The sequence below is a fragment of the Athene cunicularia genome (assembly GCF_003259725.1).
Source record: "Athene cunicularia isolate RWA chromosome 2 unlocalized genomic scaffold, athCun1 chr2_part1, whole genome shotgun sequence".
NCBI classification, from domain to species: domain Eukaryota; kingdom Metazoa; phylum Chordata; class Aves; order Strigiformes; family Strigidae; genus Athene; species Athene cunicularia.
The window spans coordinates 98,485,672-98,496,501 of NW_020799095.1; positions in this window are offsets into that span (position 1 = coordinate 98,485,672).

Sequence of the window (10,830 nt, forward strand, 5' to 3'; positions counted from 1 at the left end):
TTGGAGCTGACCCATTTCTGAGTTTTCAGAAATGACTCAGGAGATCCCTGAAAGATGAGCTCGGTTTTCGGGAAGCATGCCCTAAATTACAACCTGCGAAGAAATGGCCTCCCTTCCACACAAAGCAGTGGTTATGGATTAATTCAGGCCTAGAGTCTACATGGTATAATTTACTCACTTCTGACACAACAGGGAAGGCTAGGTAATAAAAACCAGCACCACTCATTCTAAATTTTATAGTTTCATTAATTTTCCATAATTTTCTCTTTTACTACAAGTATTGGCCAAGATTTTTTTCTTTCTAGTCCTCTCCTCTAGTGCAATCACTGTTGATTTTTTAAATTTCTATTTGCTGCCATCAATAAGTAATAAGAAAATGGAGAAACAAATTTCCACTCCACTGCTGAATCAGGCAAAACCAAAGATGACTGTGAGGATTCCTTCAATAGCTAAGAAAACAGTGCTGTTGACCCAAGCAATTATTTATCAGGCTGCTTCTCCCCACCCTCTCCTTCTTCACAAGGCCACTCCAGGGCATGGGACCAGTCCATCAGATGGATTCTACGGTGCTACCAAGCCCTGAGGACAGCAGTTAATTCCTACATGACTTCCAGTTAATGGGAACTGCTTGTGATTGCCACCTCAAAGCAGGCAGACAAGATTCCCAACATCCTTTTCCCAGGGGAACCACATCAATCCTTATCTGCTGTCATTTCTAAGACAGCTTATTCAAAAAAAAAAAACAAAACAAGAGAGCAAGCAGCACAGGACAGTGATGTCTTCAAATAAGGGAATTTTAAAAGTTGGGGAAAAAAGTTTACACTTGAAGTCATCAGGCATTCAATCTCCTAGATTAACTCTGTTGAATGCTGCAATTCCACCCACAGAAGCAGCCCAGGATCAGACCTACTACGTACTTTCATCCAGAGAACAGATGCTTGCTAGATCAAAGAAATTCATAATGCTTGTGTCTAAGTGCCCAACTGCTGGATCACTTTTAGCATCAAACAGTAGTCTGAAGGTCCCCAAAGATATAAAAAATTTCATATATTTATATGTCTGTATATATGACAGTATATCAGAACAATACACAGACATCAGCTTTAGCTGCTAATATACAAACCAGTGGTTAACAGTGGACTGGGTTACTATATGACTTTACATTGTACATGTTTGTAGCTGCTTCAGTGTCCTCTAATCCATTTTCCTCCTTTAACTGCTCCTAATTTTGCAGTCACTTTAATTGCTAATTTTGAATGCAGTTGGGTGCAGAAACACTTCTTCATTCTTGCCACATAGGAGCCATCTTGTCCAAAACCCCCTTCTAAATGCACTCTGAGCACCACTAAGTGCCCTCTACAAAGCATTGCTGGAAACAACCGCATCATCCAGCAAACACAATTTAACAGTTTCAGCAGTATAAGCAAGAGACGCACAGAACTCCCCAAGCATTCTGCCACAGAAACGAGCTACGACCCGCGCCCCTCCGGCGGGACCGTGCGACAGCGGCGGGGCCGGAGCCGGCAGCGCCGAGGGGACATTGCCATCTGGCGGCTACAACCGGCTCAACAGCCATCCTCCTGGCAGCTTTCCCCCAAAAAACACAGCGGTAGCACGGTTAGGGGAGCGGGGAAGCCAAAACCAGGCAGGCTTCAAGGTTCGGTCCCCTTTACGGAGAACAGTAAGCAGCAGCGTTTAACTTAAACTGAGACTAGGCATGCTTGCTCTTAGCCTCATTATAGCAATTCATTTAAGACCACCTAAAGGGTAGACTAGTGACGATGAGGAGCACCAACAAGGTAAGAGGGTGACACCACCCCTCTCATGAAAGACAGAGGATCATCAGAGCATGTGTAACTGGGCAAATTAACAGGAAACACCTATTGGTCCCGAAGCCAGTTTTCTCTACTGAGCCCATGGTTTTAGCATACAGAAAATAAAACATACAGATTTTTTTAAAGACATTTTACAATTCCTCCCTGAGGCTCAGACTAACACTAGTTTCTTTCCACATGATGCTCTCCTTACCAGAGGGGCACACCATCCATGGGAGCAGTAGTGACAAAACACAGAAACTAGACTCAGAAGAAATCTGAAGTTACGCTTTCAAGAGTTAAGAAGCGCCAAAATGAAGCTTTGCCCCTGCAGCCTTCACTGCAGCCCGTCCTGCATGACCAGCATCCTATGATCAGGGCAAAACCTTTTGAACCAATACAGTATGCACTAAAGGAATCTCTTCTCTGCACTCTGTAAGATACTGGGGAAATGATTGCATGGTCTAAGTTGTACCATTTCTGCATGTTTTGTTTTAAATTAATACTAGAAGGAAAATACTGTTACTAAATTGTAAACCTTGCATTGCTTCAACATATTCCCATCTGTCCAAAACTGTATATGTTTTTAAACTGATAACTGTAATGAGATATATATATAGATATATATATATATATACACACACAGTTCACAAGTACTTTATCCATGGCATTACCAAAATTTTTAATGAGGAGTATCACACATTCACTAAAACTGTTGGAAGAGTAAACTCTCAAATACACTATATATGCTAGAAAATATTGCTAAATTTTAACAGACACTTTAATTTTAAATCTTAGATTATTATAGGTTCCCCCTGTTATAAGAGCAAGCACTTCAGCTTCCATGATTCCAACCAGAACTAGGTAATGACTATCAATGTTAAAACTATCAATGTTTCAAACTACATGAGCAATACAGGACTCGGAGGCCATCAGGCATGAGACTGGAAGGATTTCCTATAAAAATAATTTATAAAAATCTAAATTTAAGTTTCTTAAATCTGAAAATGCTTCTGCATTGACAGCTGAAATCTTTCTACTTCACAAAAGCAGTAGCAAACACTTCTGGATGGAAGTTGGAAATTCACCTTGTGTCAGCATCCTCCTGCTTAAGCCTCCCATTTCTCTTTGGAGGTCTCAAATTAATACTTGCAGAGGCTCAGAGTGCGTTTAGGGGTGAGTTTTGGGCAAGATGGCTCCCATCCGGCAAGAATGAAGTGGTCCTGCATCCAGTTGCCTTCAAAATTAGCAATTTTAAAGTAACTCAAGAATTAGGAGCAGTTAAAGGAGGAAAATGGATTAGAGGCAACTGAAGCAACAACAAACATAAGACACAATATAAAGTCCTATAGTAACCCATTTATCATTAACCACCAGTTTGCATTATTAGCATACAGGCACCCCAGAAAGACTTGTGTTCACAAATCAGATGTAGATATTAACGTACACAGACACACACAATGGTTTTGCATAACCCTATTATTATGTCTGCCCACAGGGGAATTAATGTTTGTGTGGCTCAGCTAACGAGCCACACTGCGTGCACAGAGCTTCAGAGACTCCAGTCATGCGTTGCTCTTTCTCTGCTGCACTCTCAGAGCAGCAGCCAAGGAGCTCAGGAGGTCCCCTGTGCATATGGCACTGGTTATGTTGCTGAAAACATTTACTTTTGATTAGTCACTTCATTTCTATGCCTCTAGTTCCACAAATGCAACTTCTATATACCTCTAGAAGTAGACTTACAAACCCACAATTAGCTGCTTTTTTTTTTTTTAATCACTGGTCTAAGAGAAGCTCTGAGCTCAGTTACAGCTACTGTGAACATCAGATGACTCCTCCCATCCATTTGCATAGAATCATTTAGGTTGGAAAAGGCCTTTAAGATCAAGTACAACTGTTAACCCAACCCTGCCAAGTCCCTAAGCACAACATCTACATATCTTTTAAATACCTTCAGTGATGGCAACTCAACCACATCCCTGGGCAGCCTGTTCCAGTGCTTGATAACCTGTTTGATGAAGTTTTCCCTAATATCCACTCTAAACCTTCCCTGGCACAACTTGAGGCTGTTTCCTCTTGTCCTATCATTTGTTATTAGGGACAAGAGACCAATATCTACCTCGCTACAACCTCCTCTCAGGTAGTTGTAGAGTGACAGATCTCCCCTGAGCCTCCTTTTCTCCAGGCTAAATGACCCCAGCTCTCTCAGCTGCTCCTCCTATCACTTGTGCTCTAGACCCTTCACCACCTTTGCTGCTCTTCTCTGGACATGCTATCACTAAATCATTAGTATTTCTGAAGTGCTTGAGCAGAGCAACTCTGAGAAGTGAGGATGCATACATTGCAGGGTTACGCTTGCTTCCAACTTCTAGCATTTCTCACCCCATTATTTAGCAGTTTTCTTGCACCACCTCCTTCCTGCCCCCACAAAGATCAAGCTCTGATCCCAACCCCACACACTCTCCAAGAACTTACTCTGGTGACAGCTCGAGTTTTACCCTACCATGCCTAGTAACCTGCTCATCTCTCATCCACACTGCTGACAAGAGCTGGGCTACTGCTACAGCGAGGCTGTTTGATCTCTGTCCATGCTGACAGCTTGGCAAGCACACCAGCACTAACTGGTCAAACAGCAGCAAGCAGGGCAGGTATCTTTCCAGCTCATTGTGCAGGCTTGCCCTGGATGGGAGCACCAATTTAAATGTCTTTCATCTCAGCTCTAATTTTCCTGTAATTGGAAGTAGTTGGTCTCTGTGAAACATCAACCTCTCTATCAAATGTGGCTTGAATTAGATTTCAAATTCACACGGGGGAAGCAGCACAAAGACGCTGCAATCATGTAAACTTTGTCTCTTTACGCAGACCTTCCCTTGCCATTGTAATCTGGTTCCTGTGGAGGCAGGATGAAGAAATAATTTCACCTAATCAGGAAAGCAATCTGTTCTGATTTTCTCGAAGCTGGGACATGAAGTTGAGAGGCCCAGGCTGAAGTATTTCAAGGCATTACACAAGAAAGTGAAGTCTGAAAGCAGTGCCATGAAGTTGAAGTCTGCATTGGAAATGTGAGGTTAGACAATCCTGGGCATGAATACAATGAAAATCCTTCTCCTGCTTACAAGATGGGTCACCATGTTTAAGGCTTTACACCCCGAGATTGAAGAGAAATTCCCATTCCTGGAGGCCACAGCAGTTTCCAGTATATGTCTGAGAAGGCTGCACACACAGACCTTTCCAACAGCCCAGCTGCACTGGGAAGACCATCAACAAAGCCACTTCTGAAGCAGTCCATCTCACTCTTCTCACAACCATCTCTTCCTACCATACTCCCTTTTTCTTCACTTGACACCAACCACTCCTGACATGTGGGACACCTGTCTCATTAATCATTCCAAAACATCAAACTAACATGAGGTGATTACAGTAATCAAGGAAAATTAGCCACCACATGAGCTCCCACCTTCTATGAACCACTCCATTATCAAAGCTGCACTCTTCAGTACCTCCAATTACAGTCCCAAAGGGCTCACTCTGTTTGACCAAGGGTTCAAGTTTTGTTTTCTACACTTTCCTCCTAAGCCTTTCCAAAATATGGTTCCATAAACTAGACTGTCCTACATGATTTATAAAGCAATGCCTCTCAACCATTAAGAACCAGAGCACCATCTTTATAATTACTAGATCATAATTAATACTTTTCAAACCAGCCCTCATATCAGTGCAGAAGCATACTGCAGTCGAAAAGTAGTAATATCAGCAAAGCATTTACTAATTTTGAGTGAAAACACGAGTGGATTTAACCTCTGTAAAAGTCTACTATTGCAGGAGTCAAAACACATTTAGATTTAAAAAAAACACTTGGCTCTTCTGAAGAAATCCCTTCAAAATTCAGTGTGTAGCTGTCTATCATCCATATCTGGACTATAAAAGCAGCAATGGAAAAAATACTTTGACAGTCCTGTGGGTAGAGCAACATATATCAGCACTAAGAGGGCAGTTATACAGATTTTGGACTGTTTGCCTTTACTTGAAAAGTACAAACAGCACTAGCTGCATATCAAGCTTTGCCACACAGACACACTTTTATATACCAACACTACAAATACAACATCCACTAATGTTTTGCGTATTTTTTTTTCTCTCTACTGTCTTTAGCAGAGGTCAGGCATTATAATCCCACTAATCACAATTCACTGTTCAACACTTCTCTAAACTATGTTTTCTACATGTTTAGAAAAAAAAAAAAAAAAGGACTTGGGCAAGGTTCAAGGAAGGCTTGATAAGAAACAGGATGGAGTATGTGCTACAGAACATAAGGACTATGCCTAAAGCATCCCTTCCTAATAGTTTGTCTCAACACTTATGCCTTAGTTTCTTCAACTCTAAAGCCAAGATAAACCATCCTTACAAGGCAGACTGAGACACTCACAAAAATTGCTATTTAATTACTATCCACTCTGAGAACAGCCTAGACACTGATCACCAGTGACAATCTCTCTGAATTCACCTATGCATGTGAACCTGCATCAGCATTAGTAAAACTTTCAAGAACATCCTGAAATAATTATTCCCAGACTACGGCAAATTTTATTTTTTTTTAAGGAACTTCAATGATAAGCAGACTAACTTTAAAAAACAACACCAAAAAAACACCCCAAAACCCTCCCAAAAAACTTCACTAATTTTTCATTCATGTAAAGTGTCCGAGATCAGACTGCTTAGCTATAATTATAGCTGTCTGTCTCATGCCTCTCTGCCTGGATACCATAACACCCTTTAAGTCTTTTCTAAAGAGGAAGAACATTCCACCACTGCCAGGAACAGAGGTGGCTACTCTAAGAACAGGGATTCAATACCCTGCTGGCAGTGCTATCAACATTACATAAACTGCTTTAAATAATTTACATAAACCAAGCTTTAAATAAAATGGCACTGTAACATGGTGGGAGATGTTCATATCACAATTTAGTTAAAACATAATCTGTAGAGGATGAAACAATAGATTTCATCCAAAGCAGTTTCCAGATAAAGTTCACCACACAAACACATAAACCCTTGTCCCAGCAAATGAGGAAAAGGCACTGACCTTACCATCTAGCAGTAATGAGAAAGCCAGATAAAAGATTAAGAATCAGTTGGTTTGCTTTTGCACAAGACCTCATTTCTACATAGCCATTTGTCACTTAAAGGGCAAATAAATCAAGGTGACACTATCACTACCCTCTGCTTATGCAGCAGTCAGAATGAACAATTCTTCTTGAACATACCCAACCTGCATACAAAAAACACACCAGATCAACTTTGATGATATACTTGGTTACATTATTTGAGTGCCCCTGTAAAAGAAATTCAGACAGGAAATAAAGAAACTGGTCTCATTTAAGAGTCATTAGTTTCAGACCTTCCTACAGGAGCTCAAACCAATGTGAAAACCAAATCCTGTATTTAGGTCTCACTCTTGTCCAATATTTAAGTGTGTCACCAGTCTAAAGCTGTCATAGAAGCTGACTGCTCAAGAAGTTGCTGATCAGGAAACACGGAGCCTCCCTTGCAGCAGTGATCAGTGCTACACATGGATGCGCCTTCCAGGGCCCACCTCGCAAAGCCATGCAACAGGAACCAGCGTAGCAAGCAAAGCAGCAAACTGTTATGTTCACAGCAGTGTAGCTGAGAGACGAGCTACAGAATTACAATCCTACCTGCAAACACGAAGAGCAGAGCACTTCAACACTATGGTAAATGTTTATTAGGGTTGCTCTGTAACTGTGTAGCTCTCATTCCATCTTTTGCCACAGACCAAAGCATTTGCCCTGGCAAGTCAGTTCAAGCATAAATACCTAGGGACTCCAAACCAAACAACTCTTTTGTCATGATTATTATTAGAAATCTGACAAATCAGCAGCATCCCTGGTGTTGCCTGGATTCAAGCACCTGCTCTTCCCTCCAACACAAAATCTTCATCCAAGGCAGCTCTATGCTATCTACTAGCTGTATCTAGAAGCAGGGCAGTTCCACCACCTGTGAGATGGACTAAATACACCTATTCAGTATCAGCAGTCTACAGCAGTACGAAGTCAGAGTTCCAAAATAAAAAGGACACTACTACATTTTTAATAGTTTATTAACACTTCAACTTTTAATATCTTTGAAGAAGGCCTGAAAGATAAGTTTTGCTTATTGACTTTGTCTTTTCCCCTCTGGCAAAATGTCACCTTCCACCTCTTCCCTCCACCCTCCCTCCTCCCAAGAGGATAATGAAGTTTCAAGATAGTGTTTGGTTGCTTCTTATACATAAAATGGCTTCAATCACAGCAGCAGAAACATGCAAGCCTTGGCAACAGTGTTTGTCAACAGCTTTTAGAGAATGTGTAGAAATGCACAAATAACTTGTGCATTGATACAGATAACTTCTTCTTAGATGAACTTCATACATACATATTTTAAGTGGGTTAAATTTGGTGCCAGAATTACTACAGAAGCTGTATCTTCTATTTAAAGTAGAATTTCTTTTTCCCCCTGAACCATCATACTACCCTTTTTTAAGGTGCTATTTTCATAAAAACTTTAAAATACTATTTTGATACTGTATACTTGTTCTACCTTGCCCTTTTGATAAATCAGAAGAGCAAGCAGCAATGCATATTTAACTGAAGCTATGCTTTTACCCTCACACAGCTTTATGGGCATCATCATCTGATCATATCACTAGGAGCAGTGGAAAGACTGTATTTCCCCATGCTTACATACACAAGTAAGCAGGCAGACAAAGCAACAAGTTCTAACCATTTCAGGAACAAAGACAAACAATTTAATCTGTATTACATAATTCACTGAATACAGTTGATCTCATCCAAAGTGACTCCTGAGAGCAAAATAGTTTGAGCATTACATTTTATATACAGCTATGAAGGGATTACTGGAACCAAGACAGTCTCCTCATACCATTAGTAAGTACACTGGTTACGAGACCGCTGTACACTTCCACTTTGAGGACATTACTTAAACTATGACCAAGCTTTACTATGACCTGTTTGTTATTTATGAAGAAAGTTATTTCAATCTGATATTATTATTTTTACCTTATTTCTGCTGCCAGACAGCAAAACCTGAGTCAGCTGCATTAAGCAATGACTCTCTTTTTCTGCTCTCAAGTCCTGAAAGTGCTAGCTACCCTTGAAAACCTCCACACACTATGCTGTAAACATTTTATGGTCTTCCAGAGGATTTTTTTCCCCCCCCTTCAACACAGGAATGTCTGCTCCGTCTGAAGCAAACTACATCCTGCACACTATTGCTTTCGTTATTTTCTGCGTAATCAGTTTGGAACAGGCTATGTAAGTTTGATGTGGCAATGTTCTGTTAAAGAAAGAAAGAAAAAAAATAATCAGGAGAATTACACCATTCTGAACCAGCGGAACCAAAATAATCAAGACCTTAACATAGTTTTTCCAGTCACCGGGATGGAAGGAGACTTGAATGCCGACACTGGAACAAGTAATTGGAAACATCTGTGCTTGCATGCTTAAGTGAAAAGATAAGCAGTATTTGCATTTTCTTCATCATCTTCCTTGCACATATGCAAGACTTTATAAAAAAAAGTTTATCACAGAGCAATGACAGAACATGATGTAATTATGGTTTTCTTTTTTTAAAAAAAGCACTAGAAATCAAAGGCAACCAAGATAACGTACATCTTCTCCAGAACATTTTTCTCAGCTACATGCGGTGTGCATATACCAAGGTCTAAAACACTTAGCTGCACCATATCAAGTCAAGCTGTCCAAGAGCATACACAATTTTGCTTACAGGAGTATACCCCTTCCACAATTTTTCAGTTTACAAGTAATTCCCTGTATTGGATTATGCTTAGTCAGAAGTACAGATAATGTTTTGTTCCAATACTACTGTTTGTTTTTATGACATACTCAGAGATGAGGCAAGACTGATTAAGTGCAGGGAAGCATTTCAGACCCCCAAAAAAATGCATTCTTTAAAACTTAGCTATACAGGGTTAACACAGGTAGATTTGCCAAGAATTGCATAAAAATTATTTTCATTCTCTAAAGGTGAGCAACTGAGGCTCAACCAACTCTTCTGCATCATGGAATTCACTATGGGTGTCTGAATGATTCAGCTTGCATTTCTGAGTATCTGCTAAACAGAATTACAAACCAAGTTAGTATACGTGAATTAACTACCCTTATGAAATCAAAAAATAATGTTGACTCCTGGAAGACACCCAGAAGATCCACAGATGGAACAGAAGGTTGATTATTACACACCTGAACAATCCAAGCAAATTGTTAATATTATTGAAAACATTCACGTCTGGTAATTGTACCTGCTGGATATCCAAATTACTCTGTCCCAAAACAAGACTGATATCCATCCTCTCTGTAGCTGAAAGCAGCCAGGAAACAGTTCAATTTATAAAGAAATGGAATGGAAACCGTTCCCCCTGCCCCCCCCCCAAGTTTCAGTTACAACAGTCTAAGCCAGAGACTTAAGCAAATAAACTTCAAAATAGCCATTTGTTACAAGTAGCAAATTACCATGAACAATGAACTTGTTAGGAATCCCTTCTAAGAGTACGACACACACAAACAGGCTACCCAGCAGAAAAATCTGTTAACAATTTTATTCTTTTGTAATGTTAAATATTATGGGACAGGATTGTAAGGATGAAGAACTCTCGACAACGCCTCACAAGGAATAAGAAAAATGCTGCCATGATATTAGCAAAGTAAGGTAAGGAGAAAATTTACACAGTAAGAGGCACCATCTCCCCCAGAATACCTCTTGTCATATTCCTGAATGAGTGGGATTAGCAATCTAATAAATCATTTTTCAAGAGGTAACAGCAACAGATAAAATTTTAAAGGATTATTAAAATAACATTTACAAGACTCTGAACAATTTTTGAATTCTTATTAAAACCACAAAAAGAAAGAACAATTCTTTATTTATGAATTTTCATAAAGGACTGACTGTGCAACTGACACCTGCTATTGATGACTTA